The sequence below is a fragment of the Macrotis lagotis genome, chromosome X, assembly GCF_037893015.1.
Source record: "Macrotis lagotis isolate mMagLag1 chromosome X, bilby.v1.9.chrom.fasta, whole genome shotgun sequence".
NCBI classification, from domain to species: Eukaryota; Metazoa; Chordata; class Mammalia; order Peramelemorphia; family Peramelidae; genus Macrotis; species Macrotis lagotis.
In genome coordinates this window covers 456291337-456300964 of record NC_133666.1, presented here as the reverse complement: position 1 = coordinate 456300964, position 9628 = coordinate 456291337, and positions in this window count along the sequence as shown.

Here is a 9628-nt window from a genome sequence, read left to right as displayed (position 1 = left end):
TCTCAGATATCATGAAAAAAAGATTCAAATCTTGCAGAAATATTTCTAGAATAAACAGATACTTGTTGCTTGTCCTTTATTTTTGAAGAAAATGGTCATCACCATCAGGAAGGTGATGCCATGACAAGCAAGTGAATTTTGCAATTCACTTTTGACATTTGAATTGGATTTGAGTGAGGGGGTGCTGTGCTAAGTCATCAGACTCCCAAGTCATCTGGGTCCAATGGTTAGATATGAATCAGGATGTCACACAGTTAATAAGTGTCAAGTGTCTGAGGGCAGATTTGAACTTAGGTCCTCTTGACTCTAGGGCTGGTACTCTCTATCCACTACATCAGCCCCAGTATTATTTCATAAAGTAATAGGCAATGCTGGCAATAGGTATAAACTAAGTTATTTGTTTAGTTACTTAAAATCTTGTTAATCTCTCCTTTGACTTACATGATTTCTATTTTGATGTTTAATGGGGAAAGGGGAGGTGAGTTCTTAGCTTTCTAATGTTCTTAGTTGTAAGTTCAGCTGATTGATTTGTACTTTTATTACTAAAAGTGTTTAGAGATATAAATATTTCTTTACATACTTTATCCCACATATTTTGGTGTGATGTCTTGTTGTCATTTTTAATGAATTCATTTATTGTCTCTATAGTTTGTTCTTTGATCTACCTATTTTGGGGGATTCAATCATTGAGTTTTCAACTGATTTTTAACCTGTTTCAAAACCCCTAAGCTGAATAGAATTTTTATTCCGTTATGGTTAGACAAGGACACGTTCAGTATTTCTGCTTTTTTCTGCATTTGTTTATGAGATTTTTATGTCCTAATACAGTCATCTTTTGTGAAGATGCCATGCACAGTTGAGAAATAGATGTATTCCTATTAATTCAACAGTCTTTAAAATATTGAATTTATTGTATTTAACTTTTTTAATCTATCATGCCTAATCAAGCATATTTAACTTTTCTGAAATTCTATTCCTCTCTGGTACCTTCTTTCCTTTTTGCTCTGTGGTTGGATTTGTCTAGGCCTGAGAGCTATAAATTGAGGTTCTCCAGTATTATAATATTACTTCCTATTGCTCCCTGTAATTCATTTAAATTTTCCTTTAGGAATTTAGATACTATGCTATTCAATGCATGCTTGTAGTTTCTCTATTTATCTCTTTTTAATTATGTCTATTTTTGCTTTTGTTTTGTCTGAGATCATAATTACTACTTTTTTACTTCAGCTGAAGCAGTTAACTCTATGTGTATCTTTCTCTTTCAAGTGTGTATCTTGTAAACAACAGATTGTTGGATTCTGGTTTCTAATCCATTCTGATATCTTTTCTGTTTTATAAATGAATTCATCCCACTCACATTCACAGTTATGACTGTGTTTTCTCCTCCATTCTATTCTATTATACATATTCTCTTTTACCCTGTACCTTCTTTAAGTATTTGTTTTACTTCTGTCACTTCAAGCCTACATTTCCTCTTGGTCTCCTCCCCTTCTTTCTCTTAACTGTTCTGTTTCCTAATTCCTTGTTGGGTAAGATAAATTTCTGTACCCAACTGTATGTGAATGTGTATATGTATTCTTCCCTTCTTGAATCACTTCAGATGAGAGTGAGGTCCAAGTGTTTTCCACCCCACCCTTCACTCCACTTCCATTATACTATTTAAACTCTTTCATGCATGGTCCCTTTGAGATAATTTTCCCTCCATAATTTCTCCATCTCTCAATATATTTCTCTTCCCTTCTCTTTCATTTTTTTTCTTTTGAAATCCAAATTTAATAGAATCACACTTAGGCTCTCTCTAAGACCCCTGGTGATGATATTCTGAGGGGTTGTGTATATCATGTCCCCATATACCTTCTTTGATAACTTATGGTTTCTCATTCACATTTTTATATACATCTCTTGAATCTAATGTTTGAATGTCAATTTTTTCTATTTAGCTAATTCATCAGAAATAACTGAAAGTCCTCTCTTTCATCAACTATCTATTTTTACCCTTTCCAAAATTATCTCAATATTGCTGGGTAGGTTATTTTCATTTGTAATCCTAAATTCTTTGACTTCTGTAATATCATATTCCAAGTCCTCCATTTCTATAGTGCTGACTGCAATATCATGAATGATTCTGATTTTCATTTTTGGAGTTTCCTTCAGGAAATGAAAAGTAGATTTTTTTTCAATTACTACTTTACCCTCTGCTTTCTTTTTTTTATTTATAGCAGCAAAATATTTATTATTTTGAGTTCTAAATTCTCTCCCTCTTACACTTCCTCCATCTTTTGAAAGCGCAAGAAAAATGATATCAATTATACATAAGAAATCAGAAAAACATTTTCATGTTAGCCATAACAACAAAAAAAAGCAACAAAATATAAGAAGAGTTTATAATTGTAATTTTCACTCAGAATTCATCAGTTCTCTGTTTGTAGGTACATAGCAATTTTCCATCATGATTCCTTTAGAATTATCCTGGATCATTTAATTGGTCTGAGTAACCAAATCTTTTACAGTTGATCATCTTATAACATTGCCCCTACTACTATGAACAATGGTCTGGTTTTTCTCACTTTACTTTGCATCAATTCATATAGGTCTTGCCATGTTTTATTTTCTTGAAACCATATCCCCCTCATTTCTTATAGCATACTTGGACTCCAAAACAAATATATGCCAGTATATTCCAATGGAATAGCATTCTCTCAATTTCCAATCTCTGCCACCACAAACAAAGCTGCTATTAACATTTTTGTACATATATGTCCCTTTTGTTTTTCTGCGATCTCTTTGGGATATAGATCTAGTAGGGTTATTGCTGGGTCAAAGGATGTGCACATTTTTATAGCCCCTTGGACATGGTTCCAGATTTATCTCCAGAATGATTGGACTATTTCATAACTACAACAATAATTCCCAAATATGTCTATTCTTCATCTCCTTCAGCATTTGTCATTTCTGGCAGATGTAAAGTGGTACCCTGGAGATGTTTTAATGTTCATTCCTCTAATAAATAGTAATTTAGAACATTTTTCCATATGACTATAAATAGTTTTGAGTTCTTCTTCTGAAAACTGCCCATTCATATCTTTTGAACATTTATCCACAGTTTTTATTTTTATACATTTGAGTCAGTTCCTTATATAGTTGAGAACTGAGGTGGTTTTCAAAGAAACATGCTTTTAAAAAATTGATAGTACTTCATTATTTATGCTTATTATTGTTTGGTTCTTCATATCCAGTTCTTCATGATCCCCATTCTACCTCTCCCTTCCTTCTTCTTCAGTGCATCACTTTTTCTCACTCTTTTTATTAGATCATCCCAACATAATGAACCTACACTTATGCCCTGTCTATGTAGACTCTAACTAAACTAATAATGATAAACCATTACCTGTATCATCTTTCCGTATAGGAATATGAACAGTTTAAAAACATTAAATCCCTTATTACTTCTCTTTCATCATTAACTTTTTATGCTTCTGGAGTTTTGTATTTGAATATCAAATTTTCTATTCAGTTCTGGTCTTTTCATCATGAATGCTTAAAAGTCCTCTATTTCATTAATTTTTTTTCCTCCTAAAGGACACAGTTATGATAGGTTATTCCTAGGCATAATACTAGTTCCTTTTGCTTTCTGAAAAATCAAATGCCAAACTCTCCAGTCTTTTAATGTAGAAGCTGCTAAATCTTGTGTGATCCTGACGTAGGTTCCACAATATTTGAAATGTTTCTTTCTGGCTGCTAGCAGAATTTTCTTCTTGATTCTGGAGATTTGGAATTTGACTACAATATTCCTGGGAGTTTTCACTTTGGGATCTTTTTTCAGAAGGTGATTGATGGAGTCTTTTGATTTTTATTTTACCCTCTGGATATGACAGCAGGCTAGTTTTCCTTAATAATTTCTTAAAGTATGATATCTAGACTCCTTTTTAATCATGGTTTTCATGAAGTCCAATAATTCTTATATAATCTATTCTCAATCTGATTTCCAAGTCAATATTTTCCAGTGAGATATTTCACATTTTCTTCAATTTTTTCATCCTTTTGAATTTGTTTTCATTGGTTTTGATGACTCATGGAGTTATTAGTGTCCACTTGTCCGATTCTAATTTTTAAGTTCTTCATTGAACTTTTGTGCCTCTTTTTCCTCTAGTTCTTTTACCATTAGACCAATTATATTTTTAAGGTTTTATTTTCTTTGGTAGTTTTATGACTATTTTACCAAGTTGTTAATTGACTTTTATAATTTTCTTGCACCATTCTCATTTCTTTTCTGATTTTTTTCACCAATTTTTTCTCTTTCTTTAACTTTTCCAGAAATTCTTGCCAGCTTTATGTCTAATTAGCATTTTAAATACAATTTATTTATTATTCCAACTACATGTAAAGATAGTTTTCAACGATCATTTTTGTAAGTTTTTGAGCTCCATAATTTTCTCCCTTCCTTCCTTCCTTCCCTCTTCCCTAGACAGAGAGTAAGCTAATATAGATTATACATGTATAACCATTAAACATTTTCCCATATTAATCATATTGTAAAAGAAGAATCAGATCTAAAAGAAAAATAAAATCATGGGAGAGAATAAAACATAAAAGAAATTTTAAAAACTGAAAATAGTATGCTTAGGTCTGCATTCAGACTTCATAGTTCCTTCCCTGGAACTGGATGGTGCATTGCTTCACAAGTCCTTTAGAAATGTCTTTGATTATTGTTCTGTTGAGAAGAGCACGTCCATCGTAGTTGATCATCACACAATTAGTTGCTGCTAATGTGTACAATGTTCTTCTGGTTTTGTTCACCTCATCAGTTCATGTAAGTTTTTTCCAGACTTCCCTGAAGTCCATCTGCTCATGATTTCTTATAGAAAAATAGTACTCTATCACATTCATATACCACAGTTTGTTCAACCATTCCCAATTGATAGGCATCTGCTCAATGTCTAATTCTTTGCCACTACAAAAAGAGCTACTATAAATATTTCTATATATGTAGGCTTTTTTACTCTTTCTTATGATCTCTTAGGATACAAACTTGGTAGTAGTAGTAGTAGTAGTAGTAGTAGTAGTAGTAGTAGTAGTAGCAGTAGTAGTAGTATTGCATCAAAGGTTCTGCAGTTTTTTTTGCTCTTTGGGTATAATTCCAAATTGCTCTTCAAAAGGTTGGATCAGTTCACAACCAATAATGAATTGTTGTCCCAGTTTTCTCACATTCCTTCCAACATTGATCTTTTTTTGTCATATTGGTCAATCTGATAGGTATAAAGTAGTACCTCAATGTTGTTTTAATTTGCATTTCTCTGAACAATAATGATTTAGAGCATTTTTCATATGACTATAGATTAATTTCTCCACCTGAGAATTACCTGTTAATATCCTTTGAGCATTTATCAATTGAGAATGACTTGTATTCTTATAAATTTGACTCAGTTCTCCATAAGTTTTAGAAATAGTCCTTTATTAGCAACCCTAGCTGTAAAAGTTGTTTCCCAACTTACTTTATTCCTTTTAATCTTGGTTGCATTGGTTTTATTTGTGCAAAAATGTTTTAATTTAATGTAATCAAAATTAACCATTTTGCATTTTATAATCCTCTCTATCTCTTGTTTGGTCATAAACTCCTTTCCCTAGATCTGAGAGATAAACTATTGCTTGTTCTCCTAATTGGCTTAAGGTATCATCTTTTATGTGTAAATCCTACACCCATTTCAACCTTATCTTGGTAAAGGACATGAGATATTGGTCTATGCCTAGTTTCTGCCATCTTGTTTTCCAGTTTTCCCAGAAGTTTTCACTAAAGAATGAATTCTTATTCCAGAAGCTGGATTCTTATTTATTAAATAGTAGATTACTATAATCATTTATTACTGTTTCTTTTGTGCCTAATCTATTCCACTGATCCACCAATCTATTTCTTAACCACAACTAAAGAGTTTTAGTTTCTGGTGTCTGGTATCTAAGCCACCTTCCCTTGCATTTATTTTTCATTAGTTACCTATATATTCTTGGCGTTTTGTTTTTCCATTTAAATTTTGTTACTTTTTTTTCTAGTTCAATAAAATAATTTTTATTGATGTGACACTGAATAAGTAATTTAATTTAGGTAGTCTACCCATGTGCAATTGGCATTTGTCCACTTATTTAGATCTGATTTCATTTGTGTGAAAAGTGTTTTGCAATTGTTTTCATATAGTTGCTGAGTTTGTCTTGGCAAGTAAACTCTCAGGTATTTTATGTTGTCTACAATTATATTAGGAATTTCTCTTTCTATCTCTTGCTGTGCTTCATTGGTAATATATAGAAATGTTGATGATTTATGTGAGTTTATTTCATATCCTGCAGCCTTGCTCAAAGTTGTTCATTGTTTCAAGTAGTTTTTTAGTTGAACTTCCACTTTCTCTACATATACCATCATATCAACTGCAAATAATGAAAGTTTTATTTTCTAATTAGAGCTTTTAAGGCTTTGCTTGTAACTGTTTTCATTGTTGTCTTTTTCTGATTTTGAATCTTGGTCTTTCCTGCCACCTAGCAGTTTTTTATGGTCAAACACTTTTTTATTGTTTGCTCATTTTTGGAGACGATTTTTAACTTGTAAAGTTGGGCTCTGCTCACCTAGGAGTAGGTAGGGAGGTACTGTTCCAAGTTTTAAGTCTTTTCATGCTGCTTTTTTTGGAGTTAGTTCTGTTAGTCTGCAAGTCAGAGCTTCCAAAGTGGTGTTATGTGGAGAGTGATGGCCTGAGCTCTGGTCTTTAACCAGGAAGAGCTTCTGCTTCCCTGAAGCCACAAGCACTAGCACTCCTCTTGGCCCTAGAACTGTTACTAGATCCACTATCCACCTGCAGATGCAAACACTAGTTTTCCTTTCCTCCTTGGATTTGCAACCCCTTATGACAGACAAAACCTGCTCCACCCCACCCTGGAACTACAACCCAAAACTCTATTGTCAATAGAGTTGACTATCAGAGACAACTGTACCCAGCAACAACAAAGTCACCTGTAATCTCTTTCTAACCAGTTTTCTGACTCCTCTACCATCTTTGTGCTTAGAAATCTCAAAGTTGCTTCTACTACCAGTTCCAAGGTGTGACACGGTGCTGCCTCTGCATGTGTGAATTCCAGATACACCTACACCCCAGTGTCAAAGACCCCTTCTGCCAACCTACTAAGTTGTCTTAGGCCAGGGCTGTCCAAAATGCATCCTGCCTGTGGGTTCACTAAATACTTTAGTAAGAAGCCATGCTACCTCAGAGCTTTCACTAAAATGGCAAATCAAAATATATTGTCTATTCTTTCAATAAAAACTTTTAAAAGTAAGGTTGGACAGCCCTGGTCTTAGGCTATAAAAATATCTCACCCCAAACTTTTGTTTGCTCTGCTGCCCCCTAATTTGATTTGAGTTACCTCAAAGTTGTTTAAAGGGAAATACTGGAAGAGTTCGTGTGAGTTGTTGCCAGTCCTCTACCATCTTGACCTCTAATCCCTGCCCTCTGGTTTATAAGACATTGAACATTTCCTATAATTTCTTGAAATATAATGACTAGTTTCTTTTTTTCATTCATAACTTGCAGATAGTCCACTGATTATTAAATTATCTCTTCTCAACATGTTTTCCATACTTTTCTGTCAAATATCTATTTTCTTTTGTGCTTTTAGTCTTTTGATTTTGTTTCATAGTTTCTTATTGTGTCAAAGGATTATTAACTTCCATTTGACTAATTCCAATTTTCAGGGAAATGTTTTGGGGAGGTAAAGATTTTCTATCTTTTACCAAGTTGTTAATTCTCTTTTCATAATTTATTGTTGGCTCTCATTTTTTTTTCTTCTACCTCTCTTATTTAATTTTTAAATTTTTTTTTCCTTTTTTTAAAAAATCTTTTTCTTTAACTCTCCTAAGACTCATTGTTGAGTTTTGTCTAATCTGCATTTTTTTAAAGTTTTGTTTATTGATGTTTTCAAATCATTGTCTCCTGTATTTGTAAACTGTAACTTGAGCTTCCCTATCACCATACTAGCTCTTTATGGCTGAGTTCTTTTTTTGTTTGCTCATTCTTTCAGTTTATGCTTCTTTGACTTTGGACTTTATGTTAGTATCAGGCTCCGCTTACTTCTGCGGAAGATTCTGGTTTGAGTGTCTGCTGCTTTCACAATTCAGTCTAGGAGCCTAAAGTTTCAGTACTTCCAAAGTGGAGTGCTCTGGGAAAATGTCTGTTCACCGTCCTCTTGGTCTGAGGTCTGCAAGTTCCTGATCCAGGTTTGAGTCTGTTAGCTGTTGTGAAATTAAATTCAGTTCATTCTTGGTAGACTCAATCACTGTTAACCTGTTGAGAGATTCTGCACGTTCACAGTGACTGAGCTGCTGGCTCCTTTTTTGGTCTTGTTCTATAGCCCTGGTTTTTCCACTGAAGGCTTACATATTGTTAAAGATTAGAACTCAGTAGCCACTCTACTCGTGGGCTCAAAATCACACAAAGTTTCTGGAATTTGTTTTATGCCAATACCCAGGTAGGACCCTGCACTAGGATGTGTGCTGCCTGTGATTTATGACCTGGAATTGGATTATCAAAAACTGAACTTCCAGTTGGCACTCTTTTCAACTGTCATTACTGGTTCAAAGTGTTTCTTTATGTCTTGGCACTTGGTTTTCTTTCTGTCCCTGGACATGAGAATGCTCCTGGTCCTGCCACTGCCACTACTACCACCAAGCTGTTCTCCTGATCTGCCCTTACCCATCCCATGGTCTTTGAGATATCCCCTTTGTCTATCTTTCTAACCTTTCTAACCTGGATATAAACATGCCTCACAGTCATTTTTTTAAATTCACAATCAGAATTTGACCTGGAACTTTTTCTAGATTGTTGTAGAAGAGGTTTATTAGAACTAGACAAAAACTCTATTTTTTACTCTGCCATCTTGATTCCTCCCCTCCATACCACTGGATTTATTGACTGTAACCAATATTGATTTACCTCCAAATGAAGTCTATGAAATGGGTCAGATAGAAAAGTAGAACAAAAAGACCTTCTTTTCATGAATTGAAATAATGATACATAGACCAAAAAAGTTGGACAAATGACTGAGTCATGCAGTTTTGCTTACAGAAGAAAAGGGTTATATGATGGTGATACTACAACCAATAGGAACTAGGACATAATGACTAATGAACATTATGCAATAAAATGGTTGAAAACTGAACTGTCTCTTCCAGATATAAAATCTAACCCCTCCTTTATACTTAGAAAGACATGATCGGAAGACTAGAATTATTCATCAGAAGGCCTCTACATTTCATAATCTTACACAGCATAAATGCCTAGACTACAAATACAAACCCCAAAATATCTTTGAAAATTCAATAAGTAAATTGTACTGAAACCAGAATATTATCAATCAATGTGCAACTTAAACTCAACTGAACAAAGAACAAATTTGCATTTATTAAGTAAGTATCTATCATCTGCTAGACACTGTGGTAGCTTCTGGGGATACAAAGTCAAAAGCAAAATGTTCTCTGCCCCTTGAAAAGTTTACATTTAATAGGGGAGGCTTATACAGATACATATACAGCTATCATAAAACAGATACGAGGTAACTTTGGAAAAGGCAGTTCTAGCAACTAGGAATGGGAGGAGAC